At 36.8% G+C, this 12,963-nt stretch overlaps 1 protein-coding gene across 3 annotated transcripts in view; it reads left to right on the top strand.

The window, feature by feature from the left end:
* CTNNA2 (catenin alpha 2) overlaps nucleotides 1-12,963 on the top strand; it is a 459,751-nt gene that overhangs the window by 356,183 nt on the left and 90,605 nt on the right. The window lies entirely within an intron of this gene.

Below are 12,963 nucleotides of genomic sequence, written 5' to 3'. Positions count from 1 at the left end.
TGAAATCAAATAATTCTTCATTTTCATCCATTCAAGCCAGACTAATACTTTACATGCATCCAAGTGGAAGGAATCACAGAGAAAATATGTTTGGTTTTTTTTACCATCAGTTCTCAGCTGAACTGGAAATGTTACTTTCCTATAGCTATTAAGGACAATGCATCCACTTCCTGAAGGCTCAGTTACATATTATTACTAAAGTTAAAAATACTCGATGAAATAAACACTCAACAGAAAATTTTCTGTCTTTAAGGTGGAAAAGCATGATCAAATCATGTTTGCTCATCCAGAAATTTAATTTTTGAAGATAATAAAAATTCAAACTATTGAAAAGTCATATTTATGTTTTTAGCATTTTCAACTTTTCACGTTAAGAGTGAATATATCTTTTATTATAGATTTTGATTTCAAATATATACATAAATATTGAAAATTAAAATTGAGAACAGCACTTCAGAATATTCAGTTTTCAGTTGCTTTAAAGTGTTTTGATCATTTTACATTCTGAAATCTTGAGGTTTCATTTGTGTGTGGAAATTGCTGAGTCACAGTCTGAACCACCAGCTGCGCACCTGGAGCCCTAGAAACCCAGGTGGAGGTAATTCACCTTTGTGACCAGAAGGGGTAGAGCTGGGCTCCACCCCTCTTAGACCTCATTTTAAGGGCTGACTGACACAGAGAAGAGTTCTCTTGTTGGAGATCTCTTTTTTTTGTGGAGTCTTCCTGGGAGTTTCAATCTTCAGGTATGGTTTGGTTTCATTGCACGTATCTGAGACTGGTCCTGCTGCCTTGGCAATTCCAATCTGGAACAAAGAGAAATTTAAGTTACAGTAAGGTAGGATTTCTGGTTCTTGTAGGTTTTTTTTGTAAAATATATGAAGAAGAACTTTAAAGTGGGAAGTCCAGAAATGAAAACATTATTGTCTATGTTTTGGTGAATACGTTTAATCTTTTGAGTGTTTAGGCTGATCTCCTTTGCTTTTGTTTTAATGTAGTGCATGTCTGAGAGAGCTCAGTGTTTGATGTCTAAGTCTACTTGTACAAACTGTAAAAACCCAAATCAACAGACTGTTAGTCTCTATATGGCATTTTTGTATATGGGAAGCTGTCATTATTTCTGGACTTGAAATGCCTGTGTTTGCTTTCATGGTTATATGAATTCTTGGGATCAGGCAAGTGTCATCAATATGTAGTTTATTGTTCTTTACACCACCCTGAAGCAAAATGTTCTAATCCAGCATTCGTTTTTAGCAAAAATATCTTCTCAGATTGTCTTTCTCAGAGAACATCCTCTATATATTGTGTAGGCAGAGGATTAAAAAATCGAGAACAACCGAGTTAATGAAGACTTGCTTCCTGTAGAATGTTATTGTCTGTTAATCTTCCAACAAAACAATCTCAGGTCTTCCCTTATGGTCTTTGGTTCTCTTATTTTTTTTTCTTATCTGTCCTTCCCTTCTGTATGATGGTTGACTAACTTGTAGGTGCGCTGATCAGCCAGGTACTGACTTGTCATTACAGAATTCTCTCCACAGAACTCAAATTTGGGTCATCTTTCTCCTAATAACAATTTTTTTTATCATATAACTGCTTAACATCCTCAAGAACTTTCCTGTATGCTGATATTAATTTGAAATTGCACAGCAAATTGAAATGTATTTGAAAAAATAGTTTTATACCTCACTTCCTCAGAAAACCAGTCTAAAACTGATAACACCTTTGTCAAGTATACAGTCTCTTTTGTTACTGTCTGCAACAACACTCCAAATGTTGCTCAAAGGTGGATGTTATTTTAAGGCTCAATACAGTTCTAGTTATACTGATATTGTGTAACTCTAATTATGTCAGTCGTTCATATATATGATTTATGCAGAGACTGAGCTTGTTTTCCCAAATGATTTTTTTGAGAATGGGTTTTGTGTATGGCTGGGTGTAAGCTCTGAGCTAAAAGATCTCTGAATTGATTTGGATGAGTTGTCTTCCTCTTTCTCACAGGTATTAATGGAGGTTCAGATGTTGGTTGCTTCTTCCCAGTGTCTGTTTTGTTTTTTTCCCTGATGGCCATTACTACCATACTGGTTGTTGCATAGTTGTGTACTTTTGGCTATTTGGGTTTGAGTTTACCCATGTAGACATAAACTAATACTAGTAATGACTGCATGGTGGTGTCCACCTAGAACCTGCACAGCTGGTCGTGTTCTGTCACATATCTTGCAGCAGCTTAAATTGTGGAAGAAGCCCAAATCACATTTTCCCTTTGTATCCCTCTAATCAGTTCATTAAGTTTCATGCAGTTTAGACATCCTTTCACATGACTGTTATGTATTACTGATTGCTCATTTACATTGCCTTTGTCTTATACTGTGGTCTCAAATGTAGTGGACTGCAGACATTATTTTCTTAAGTTATCAGCAATAATCTCCAGCATACTTTCATTGAATTGCACAGCTGTAGTTATTATACTCAGTGACTTTTAGTCCTTGACAGTACTGCTATATTAGTTTACAGGTCACACTTTTGAAAGATATTGAAGGTAGATGAGGAAAGATCCTTGTGTAATTCATTCATGCAAATTTTGTAAAAGATCTATAAGAGCTTCTTCATCATACTGTTTTTTTCCTTCTTTATAGGTCTCTGAAAGTACTTGCAATTTTGTGTACTTTCTTTAATGTGAGAACAATAATTTGAATTAGGTAATGTTCTTCATAATGTTCTTTGCACTATTTGTTGTATCCTTATTTCCTAGCTCTTGAGAGGCAGCCTAATCTCCCTTTGCTCTTTATGTTGGTCATTTCCACATAGATTAAGTTGTATCACTACTGTTTATGAAACCTATTTGCGGCTTGAAAGAAGTTTAGCGCTTCAGAATCTGCCAAAATATGATGCAGAGTCTGTAGAGACTCTCAGAATAAAAAATGAGCATTAATTCATGCAATTAGACTGAAGGGACACCTAAAACTGAGAAGCTGTGTTCTTTTGGAATGGATTTCATCCCATCTAACCCATACAATTCAAGTTATGTTACAAATAAACATTTATATAACATTTTCAGTCTGTGAGCTTAAACCTCTCTCTTTTCAAGTGTGTGCATAACTTGCTTCTTTACAGGATATAAAAGCTTTGAAGGAAGCACAGACCCCACCAAAAGTGGAAACTATATTATCATTGTTTTACAGGCAAGCTACTTCCTTATAATTAATTATCAAGTGCTACAGGGCAGGCCAGCTACACCCAGAAATGAAATCTTGCTGTCTCTGTCCTGAATCATGATTTACTGATTTAAATTGTTTCTCCTTTTTGCCTTCTAAAATGCCCCTGTGAAAGATATGCAACAGTTACTGCTCAGTTTTCAGAAGAATAACATGAAACACAGAACAGTAAAGTTGCTTTTGAAGGTGAAGCTACCTCAGTTTAGATATTTTGTATTGTACCAGCTTTAAGGGTGTATGACATCTGTACACGAAGCTAAAGTCCCAGGGAGATGTGAGCAGTTAGAATCACAGAATGCCTTGGGATGGAAGGGACCTCAAAGATCATCCCATTCCAACCCTCGTGGCACAGGCAGTGTTGCCACTAAGTAAGGCACTAGACCAGCTTTCCCAGGGTACCATCGAGCCTGGCATTGTTCATATCTAGGAAGAATGAACAAAATTAGGAGCTTCAGAAGAACACAGTTAAGTCAATCCTAATTAAACTTAATTGACAACCAATTTGTCTCAGATTTAAGAACTTTAACAGTACATCATGATAAATATTCATAAAGGGGAGAAAGAAGTAACCAACCAAAAAAAACACCTGTGAGTTCACACCAGCTGATGTTAATTATAGAAACTGGGTGATATTAAAAGCAAGATGGCTTTCTTGACCTCTCCTACTTTGTAGGTGGCTTAACCTTCAAAGAGTGGTTGGTTGAAGATGGTTTGTTTTGGAAAAGGTAGATTATCTTCATATGCTTATAGGGATTAATGAGAGAACTCTCTACTAGTTTATTTATACTAAGACAGTAAAGCTGAAGGTAGGTTGTGTGAATAGTTCTTTTACTTTCCTCCTGTAGAGTTAGTCAACAATGCAGCAATAGGCTTGTGTCTGGGCAGCCTGGAGAATCAATTTCTTGCTCTTGATACCTATAAAAATAGGTTTTGATGTATCCTTTAATGGAGACAAGCATTATAAATCTTGAAGGTAGTTCTATTAATTCATGATCTGTATAATTTAAGGGGAGTTAAAAACAGAGAGAAGGTCATGGGCCTCACCTAGCTTGTCTCACAGTGAGAGTTTGTTAAAAGAGACAGTTTTGAAAATGCAAAACGTAATGCAAGTGCTCAGTAGTGACAGAATATCCACGAAAGTTTTAACTTCAACTTTAATATTGCATGAATGTTTACTGAAGATTTATTTTGTGAAGACAAAGTTGGAGCAAGGTCATGCTTAACCAGACAATCCACAGGAGCCTTGCAAGTTTCATCTGTATTACCAAAGATGAGATAGGAGTTGCTCCCAAGGGAATGTGTGGTGTGATGATATTGCCTCATTCTGTCACATGAAAATGCTGCTTGACAAAATGTTTTGTTTTTTTTTAAGTGATCCCAACATGTCAGTCTGAGTGCTTTTGAACCTAAGGCCCACCTGCAGCATCAAGCCCTTGCTCATTAGAAATGTATCACATCTCCATTGTTGCTTAATAGGTTATGTTTTCACCTGTAGTGACTACAGTGCTCTTGATTATGGAAATCTGGAAGCTGTCTTTCTGAAAGCCTTCTCTCCTAATACAGATTTATTTCTGTACCCTAGCATGTTCAACTTTTTTATTCAGTTATGTTGATGCACTGCATTGTGTGTATGTCAGTGCTTTCTTTACTGGGTTTCTCTGTCAGCTTGTACAAAGGTATTAGACAGGAATCTTGTGTAATGCTCTGTTCTAAAGAAGAGATAGTAACGCTCCATTTGATAAAGCCCTCTGTTCTTTCAGCTTCTGCTGGATTTATAGCCAATCTTCAAAGCAATGGAAGTAGTCAAATATTCTGAATATTTCTTAGTCCAACCAAGTGAACTCTAAGCTCCCTGACATACCATTCAGTAGTGCATCTATGTTTTCTCTGCTCCTGTTTGGTATACTCACTGTTCTATTTACATTAAGGAAGGAGTTTTAGAAAAATTCTAGGAAAAGAAATATTACAGAAATTGGATGAAGCATCATTTAGTCATGATTTTTGACTTATTTGAAATATATGCTTTTTTTCTCTCCATATTTTGTCGTGATGTTTATCACAGTGGCACTGAGGCTTTTATGGTACTTTGAAGTGCTTGAGAGGAAATGGAGAGTGTTTTAATACTGCTGATTTACTCTTTCAGGTCTGTAGTAATTTCCTTGCTGCCTAATTGTAAGGCTCAGTTTAATTTACTCTACACATAATGTTTACTGATGCACATATGGTACCATATTTCAGGAAACTATACCTGTATCAGGTAGTTTTGTGCAAATCTACAGTGTGTAGTATTTCCATCAAGTGATGAAAACTCTCACCTGCAATGTAGTACATGTGATGGATTATCTTAGTCTGGCAAAATCCATATAATGTATTACCTATAGCTGGTCTTGCTTTTTGAAATAGGGTCTGGGTTTTTTAATCCAACCGAAAGATGCTTCAGGTACAGAATGTTGGCTTTCAAAGGAGCTGATGAAGAATTGAGCCCTAATTTATTGACAAATATATTGTGTGTGAATAGATTACTGTGCATGGTTTTTCCTCAAATAATGAGACTTCTAAAACTTCCTATACTTCAACAGACTTTTGTACTCACTATGGGAACTTTAGAAGACACCTGCCTCTAACCACTGTAAGTTTTTGTTTAAAATACGGCATCTCATTGAAGTGTATTTTAAAAACAATATAAATGTGAGAGAAGATATTCAGCAGAAGTGTCCAATAATGTTCCTATCAAAATAAAGAACAAAACTGTCCTACTGATAATTTTATATAAATCTTAGACTGTTTTGTAGTGTCAGCCAGAGAATGACCTGTACTTACACTAGCTTATAAAACTTAGAGAAGCTGGAGTTCATAAAGAACTTCAAATGTTGATATTCATTATCAATAATGCAGTAACAGGAGGAAGGGAGCAATATAAATTGAGAGGAAAACACAGTTCCTTTCCAAGTACTTCTATAGCTCTCCTCCTGGAGGATTTATGGACAATGGCAAGGAGTATGCAGGATCTAATTTCCAAATGGGATTTCAGTATTACAGTTGTCTCTTAATTGCTATTAATTTTGTTCAGTAACACCGTTTCTTAAGTAGTTTGAATGTCTTTTGCATTGCTTGTTGATATACTCCTAGTTTTATTTCTAATTGCTGCTCTGTAGACATTACAAGGTCATAATAAACCAACTGATTAACAATAAAACACAGATTGTAATCTCAGTGTGGTAAGATCTTTTTGGAAACTAATGGATGATTTCAGTATCAAATGTTACTCATCACTGTCCATAAGGGAGTATGAGTTCATGACCCTTGGTAAGGGTGATGTTCTCATTTGTTTTTCAGAACACAAACTATTTCTAATGGATAGGTTTACTGAAGGCAGCTCACATAAACTTTTGCTGTGGCTAATTTTCTAAATCTCAGAGATGCTGGCTTTATTTAAATGGCAGCCTCTCTATACAGCTGGGATAGATGAGGATGCAAGTGTTACGCATGTAATGCTTGTTTTATCTACTTTTTTAAACTTTGTAGGTGGAACTGCTTCTGAGTGTGCTTGTTGTAGTAGGGATTAGCTTCATGAAGAATATTCATAGATAAATTCTTTCAAATTGGTGTCCATGTAGCTGTTTAATACCTTTGGGTGATTTTGACTTCACTGGTGCTGTCTGTTGTCTCTTTAGTCCTTGCCTGTATTTCTTCTTGTTTTTCCTTTTTTTTTGATAGTACTCTCTGTATTGCTTCCTACCATGTTAATGCCTTGTCTCATTCTTTATTTTTATAAATTATAAATTTTTGATACTACATGAACCCTCCAGTTGGCATAAAGGTTTCATTGTTTTATCCAGTCAAGAAAAAAGATGTAGCCCTGATAATGCTCATAAAATGGGTGAGGAGAGAAGGGAGTCCCTCATGCTTATAAGAGCTTTTATACTTCCATATAACTATTCTAATGCTGTTAGCAAGTACAAGGATCTTTCTTGCCCAGAAATCATTATTTGATAGAGCATTATACAATTTTCAAGCCATTAAAACTGATAAACTTCTGAAGAGTTCCATAGCATGTGAATATAAAATAAAGCTGGTTAACTATTTAAATACTAAGTAATTATGTTATTGTATGGCTCTTGCCATATAGTGTATTGAGACTTGCTTTGTAATGGCCTGTGACTAGCAGTAACTTTTATTTTGTCTTGGTCCCTTTCTAATTTCTGGTTAAAGCTTGTTATTGGAAGTTGCTTTCCACCAGTAAATTAATCTTTAGTCTTTATGTGACTAAGGAAGTTCCTCTTTTGGAAGAGGAAGTATCATACGTAGAATAATACATACTTGGTACAATCAGTTTTTGTACTTAATGACTTTATTTTATAGGCTTGAATCTTGACATAGTTTTATGTACTGTATTCCAGAAACTTGTAACTTATATGTTCTTGTGAGATATGTGCTTGGACTGTTAATCCTTCTGCTGCTTGTCTACAAAGATTTAACAGCATGAATATCCACTTATCCTCCAAGTGGCTATTGTTTGATTCATGCCTTCATGGGTTGTGATTTGTAGAATTGACTGAGACTAAAAGAAAGTCTTATAACAATAGCTTCTAATGGCCACTGTTTTATTTTCCATTTCTCAATTTCACTAAGTACTGGAGAAGATGGAAGTCAATTGCAGAAGTTTTATTTTGATCTTTCAATTAATTTAATACTTGTGTGGTAATGCTTTAGAGATGTGAAATTTTTGTAGCTGAGTTCATAGAATCATTTGAGGGATTCTAGTCCAACTCCCCTGCAATGGACAGGGACACCTACAACTCAGTCAGGGTGCTCAGATGTTGGTCCAAGTTGGCTGTGAATGTCTCCAGGGACAAGGCATCCACAACCTCTCTGGGCAACCTATTCCAGTGACTCGTCACCCTTATTGTAAAAAAATAAATAAAAAACCCACTACTTTCTTATCTGATCAAAATCTTCCTTTCTTTCCTTTTAAACCATTTTCCCTTTGTCCTGCTACGGCAGACTCTGCTGAAGGCTGTCACCTTCTCTTTTATAACCTCCTTTGAGATACTGAAAAGCTGTTCTCAGGTCTCCCTGCAGCCTTATCTTCCCCTGGCTTAAAAGCTCCAGCTCTCTCAGCCTTTCCTTGTAGGGGAGGTGCTCAATCTCCTAGAGTATTTTTGCAGCCCTCCACTGGGTGTTCTCTAATGGGTCCACATCTCTTCTGTAATGGGGATTCCACATCTGGGTGCAGTACTCCAAGTGAGGTCTCACCAGAGCAGAGGGGCAGGATCACCTCTGTCACCCTGCTGGTCATGCATCTTTTCATGCAGCCGAGGTTATGGTTACTTTTCTGGATTGAGAGGGTACATTCCTGGCTCATGTCTAGCTACCATCCACCAGTATTCCCAAGCCCTTTTTGGCAGGGCTGAGTTCTATCCTTTTATCCTCCAGCTTGTATTGATAGTGGGATTGTCACAACTCAGCTGCAGAATATGAATTTATTAACCCTTATGGGGTTAGGATCACTACTGTGGGGTAGGCCCACAGTTCAGTCTTGTCTAGATCTCCCTGGATGGCATCCCATCCCTAAGGCATGTTGGGTGTGCTCCACAGCTTACTGTTGTCTGCAAACTTACTGAGAGTCTGATTGACCCTACAGTTGATGCCATTGTTGAAGATAATTAAAAGCACTGGTCCCTGTATTGACCACTCTCCATCCAGGCACTGAGCCAAGGACCACCACTGTCAGGATATGATCTCGCAACCAGTTCCTTGTATGTTGAATAGTCTGCCTGTCAAATCCATACATTTCCATTTTGGGGAGAAAAATGCTATGAGGGGACTGTGTCAAAGGCATTTGAGGCTGCAATGGTGAATAAGGTGTTCTTTGGTAAACTTGTCTTACAGATAGCTTTATACTCCACTCCTTTATAAAAAGTTAAATAATCTGTTAGAGTCATTAATATCCTGCTATGATGTTACTTTCTCATGTCAGGATTAGACATTTAATTCTCTACCAGACTGTAAGTAACACTGAGATATTTTGGTTCTAAAATTGTTATATAGCCACGGAAAACATCATTTCAGTGGGTAGGTTAACCTCTTTGAGCTCAATTATAGCTGTGAATTGACAATGAAAAACAGCTCTAAATAGTACTTAGAACAGTAGAACACGATGCTATCAAAAACAGCAGCTGACTGTGCACCATAAACTGGCTAAATTGACTGAACTGGAAAGACATAAAAACTGCCTTCACCATTCATACTTTTAAAAGTATTTGCGGGTTTTGATGCTTCCCTTTTTATGTTTTTGTGCTCATGTAGCCAATTTATTATTCTTTTAACTGTATGTTAATTTTAAGTTTTCTCCATGACAAAATGAATTAAGTGGACCTTTAAGTCTTTTCTCTAACAACTGGAGTTTAATGTAGTAGAAACTGTCTTCATTTTGAAGCCACTTTTAACATAAATTCAATTGGGGGAAAGAAGTTAATCGTTGCCATATGAGTAATACCATGTGTTGTAATATTTACATCAGGATATGGGGGAAATGAAGAAATAGCAAAGACATTTGTTAACTTACAGGTGTGCATGAGAGCTCATGCTGTATTTAGAATAAAACTTGACTTTTTTTTGCTGCACATTTTATGACCATTTAAATTCAGGTCACAGAATTTTCTCATTTCCTTCTGAGCTGATGTCAGTTGTATGAAACCATAAAATTTCTCTATGCATAAGCCATCACTTTAGCTGGACTTTGCTGCAATGTACTGAGGAACATATAAGATTAGTTTTCTGGTAGTTATTTACCTTGATGAATAGCCTTAATTGAATCAAATAGACTGGTAATGCTGAGCTAATACTTTCAAATGTCTTGTCTTGAGCTATTAATATTACCTTGTCATGTATCCATTTGAGCAATTGGATGAATGCCTTGTGTTCATACTCCTGTCACATCTAATAAATGATTTTGTCAAGTCATTCTTTATAGCCTGTAGTGATGGATAGCAAAATTTGTGTTCTCCTGTGTATGTAAAAGCTATTAAGTACACCTTCCAACTTCAGTGTGAGGGTGTCCTAGAACTCAGATTATAATTTCTTTAGAAAATGGTTGTGCCTGTTTACAAGAGAGGTCAGGAATGTGCTACTGATTTCTATGTAAAAGAGAATATGGAAAATAGCATTTGTTTCACAAACCTGTGACAGACAGAATTCGGGATTTTTTTTAACTGTTCAAAATATGAACAGCAGAAAGCCACATACAGTTACTGTAAGATGTCCACTTTATTTGTGCTTTTTGATTTAAGTACGATGCTGCTACTTATTTTGAATTGTTGCTTAGCTGATGCTCTTACTGTGTGATTTTTATACTGATGAAAATAAGGTGTGTGAATACATATGTGAATAAACATCCTGAGACTTTTTGTAGGGTTCCATGGGGCACATTTTTATTATAGAATCATAGAGTTATTTGAGTTGGAAGGGATTGTTAAAGGCCATCTAGTCCAACTTTCCTGCAATGAACAGGGACACCTACAGCTTGATCAAAGTGCTCAGAGCCACATCCTGCCTGACCTTGCATATCTCCAGTGATGAGGCATCCACCTCATCTCTTGGCAATCTCTTCCAGTGCTTCACCATCCCAAAGTGAAAAATTCTTCTTCCTTATATGCAATCTAAATTTCTTACAGCCCCTGTTAGATACTGGAAGGTTGCTGTCAGCTCTCCCCAGAGCATTCTCTTCCTCAGGCTGAACAGCTCCAGCTCTATGTTTGTCCTCGCAGGAGAGATGATCCAAGGGATGGAATATTTTTGTGGCCCTTTTCTGGACATCCTCCAACAGGTCTATGTCTCTCCTGTATTGAGGACTCTACGTTTGGATGCAGCACTCCAGGTGAGGTCTCACCAGTGCAGAGCAGAGGGGCAGGGTCACTTCTGTCACCCTGCTGGACATGCATCTTTAGATGCAGGCCGGGGTACAGTTGGCTTTCTGGTCTTCAAGAGCTCACTTCTGGCTCATGTACAGCTTCCTACCAGTAGCCCCAAATCCTTTTTGATAGGGTTGTGCTTCACCCTTACATCCCCCAGTTTATACAGATAACACTGTTTTTCATGATTCAAGTGCAACACCTCGCATTTGGTTTTGTTGAACCTCATGAGGTACATCTGGGCCTACTGCTGGAGCCAGACTAGGTCTCCACAGACAAAATCCTGTCCCTAAGATGTGTTGACCACACCATGTAGCTCAGAGTCATCTGCAACTTGCTGAAGGTGCACTTGATTGTTGATGCCATTGAACAATCAGATCTATAATACCATATTAATCTTGAATAAAAATTGAATTGTTTGTTTATTGTTCTTAACTCTTTGAAATATCATTCCGTAAGGAATAAAATGAAAGTGTTCATTTAAGATTTAAAGTAATTTTTCAGACAGTGAATAGTATTCTATTGACATTTGTGTTGAACCAAATGAAATACGTTTCTTTTAAGGATCTTCCCTGGAAATTAGGTAGAGTGTGTGTTCCTTTGGCAATACTACAAACTGTCTTATTTCATCATGCTGGACTTCAAAATTCCAACTAAATGTCTTAAAAGTGACGTATGTCATTTAGGAGCAGGTTTTCTCAATATGTGCTGGAAGATGGACATCTGCAGTGGGTTATTAAGTCAACTTGAGAGTTAGCCTTTCTGGCAATATCTCTCCACGTGCATTCTCTTCAGATGAAGATATCTACAAGGACCTGAATCATGAATAGTTTTCACTGAATTAGATGCTAAGCAAGTAAACCAATACACATGAAGGGAATTCTGGAATAGATACCTGTATAATAATAGTCACTTGCTATCTCCTTTATTAAGATATTGAAGGGGGGGGGAGAGATTAAATAATGACAATGTCATAGGTAATGGCTACCACAGTCCAGCTTTGTAGCTGTTGGCAAGCCTCTCATATGAATTCATCCTTTACATTTTTTTCTTCCTTCCTCTTTATGTATGTTACTGTCCTCGCTATTCTGAGTTACTTCAGTCATTTTGTAGCAGGAAAAATATTTTCCAGGTGGAATCTGAGATGAATTAACTTCCAGTAGGAAGTTGCTGTTCTTAAAGCACTGGTTGCTTTAACTGCGATTTAATTAAAAGGAAAGCCACGTGGAAGCACATGTATGCTAACAACTTCATTTGCTGCTGCTGCTTCTTAGTGTACCACTATGGAATTTAACAGAAATATTCCAGTTAGATTTTTTTATTGAAATACAGCTGTCAATTGCTGCTGTCACACTCTAAATATATTTCAAAGCATTTATTTATTATGCCTAATAATATAGCAGTTTCCAATACAGTGCGGTGTTTAGGTGATACCTTGTCTAGTGAAAGCTTTCTAGTCTGGACTGTAAAAGAGAAAAATTTACCATGCCTGAACATTCATCTAACTAAAATTGAATGATTGAAGAGGACTTGTAGCTTCAGGGCAAGTGGCTCCCAGCTTGCTGTCTCTGAGTTCGTGTTCTTGGATTATTTTTTCCCACTCTTAACAATCCAGTAGTGGAATAAAATGCTAAAAGTGTTTCTGATAGATACTCCTATGGAGCAGCTAAGTTTTATGAAGAATTATTTAGGATTTTATCTTTCTGACAGACTTTCAAAGTTTAGTGAAGTTTGACATTAATTAGTAGTTATTAGCAAGGTAGAGAAGTCATCAGTGACATAATTCTTACAGTAATACTGTTTCGAACAGATGTTTTTATGAAATAACAGGTGTTTAATCT

Source organism: Cyrtonyx montezumae, unplaced genomic scaffold, assembly GCF_038088225.1.
Source record: "Cyrtonyx montezumae isolate F1298 unplaced genomic scaffold, pur_monq_1.0 scaffold_2, whole genome shotgun sequence".
Lineage (NCBI taxonomy): Eukaryota > Metazoa > Chordata > Aves > Galliformes > Odontophoridae > Cyrtonyx > Cyrtonyx montezumae.
The sequence above is the reverse complement of the archived record's forward strand: the minus strand, read 5'-3'. Positions and strand labels throughout refer to the sequence as shown.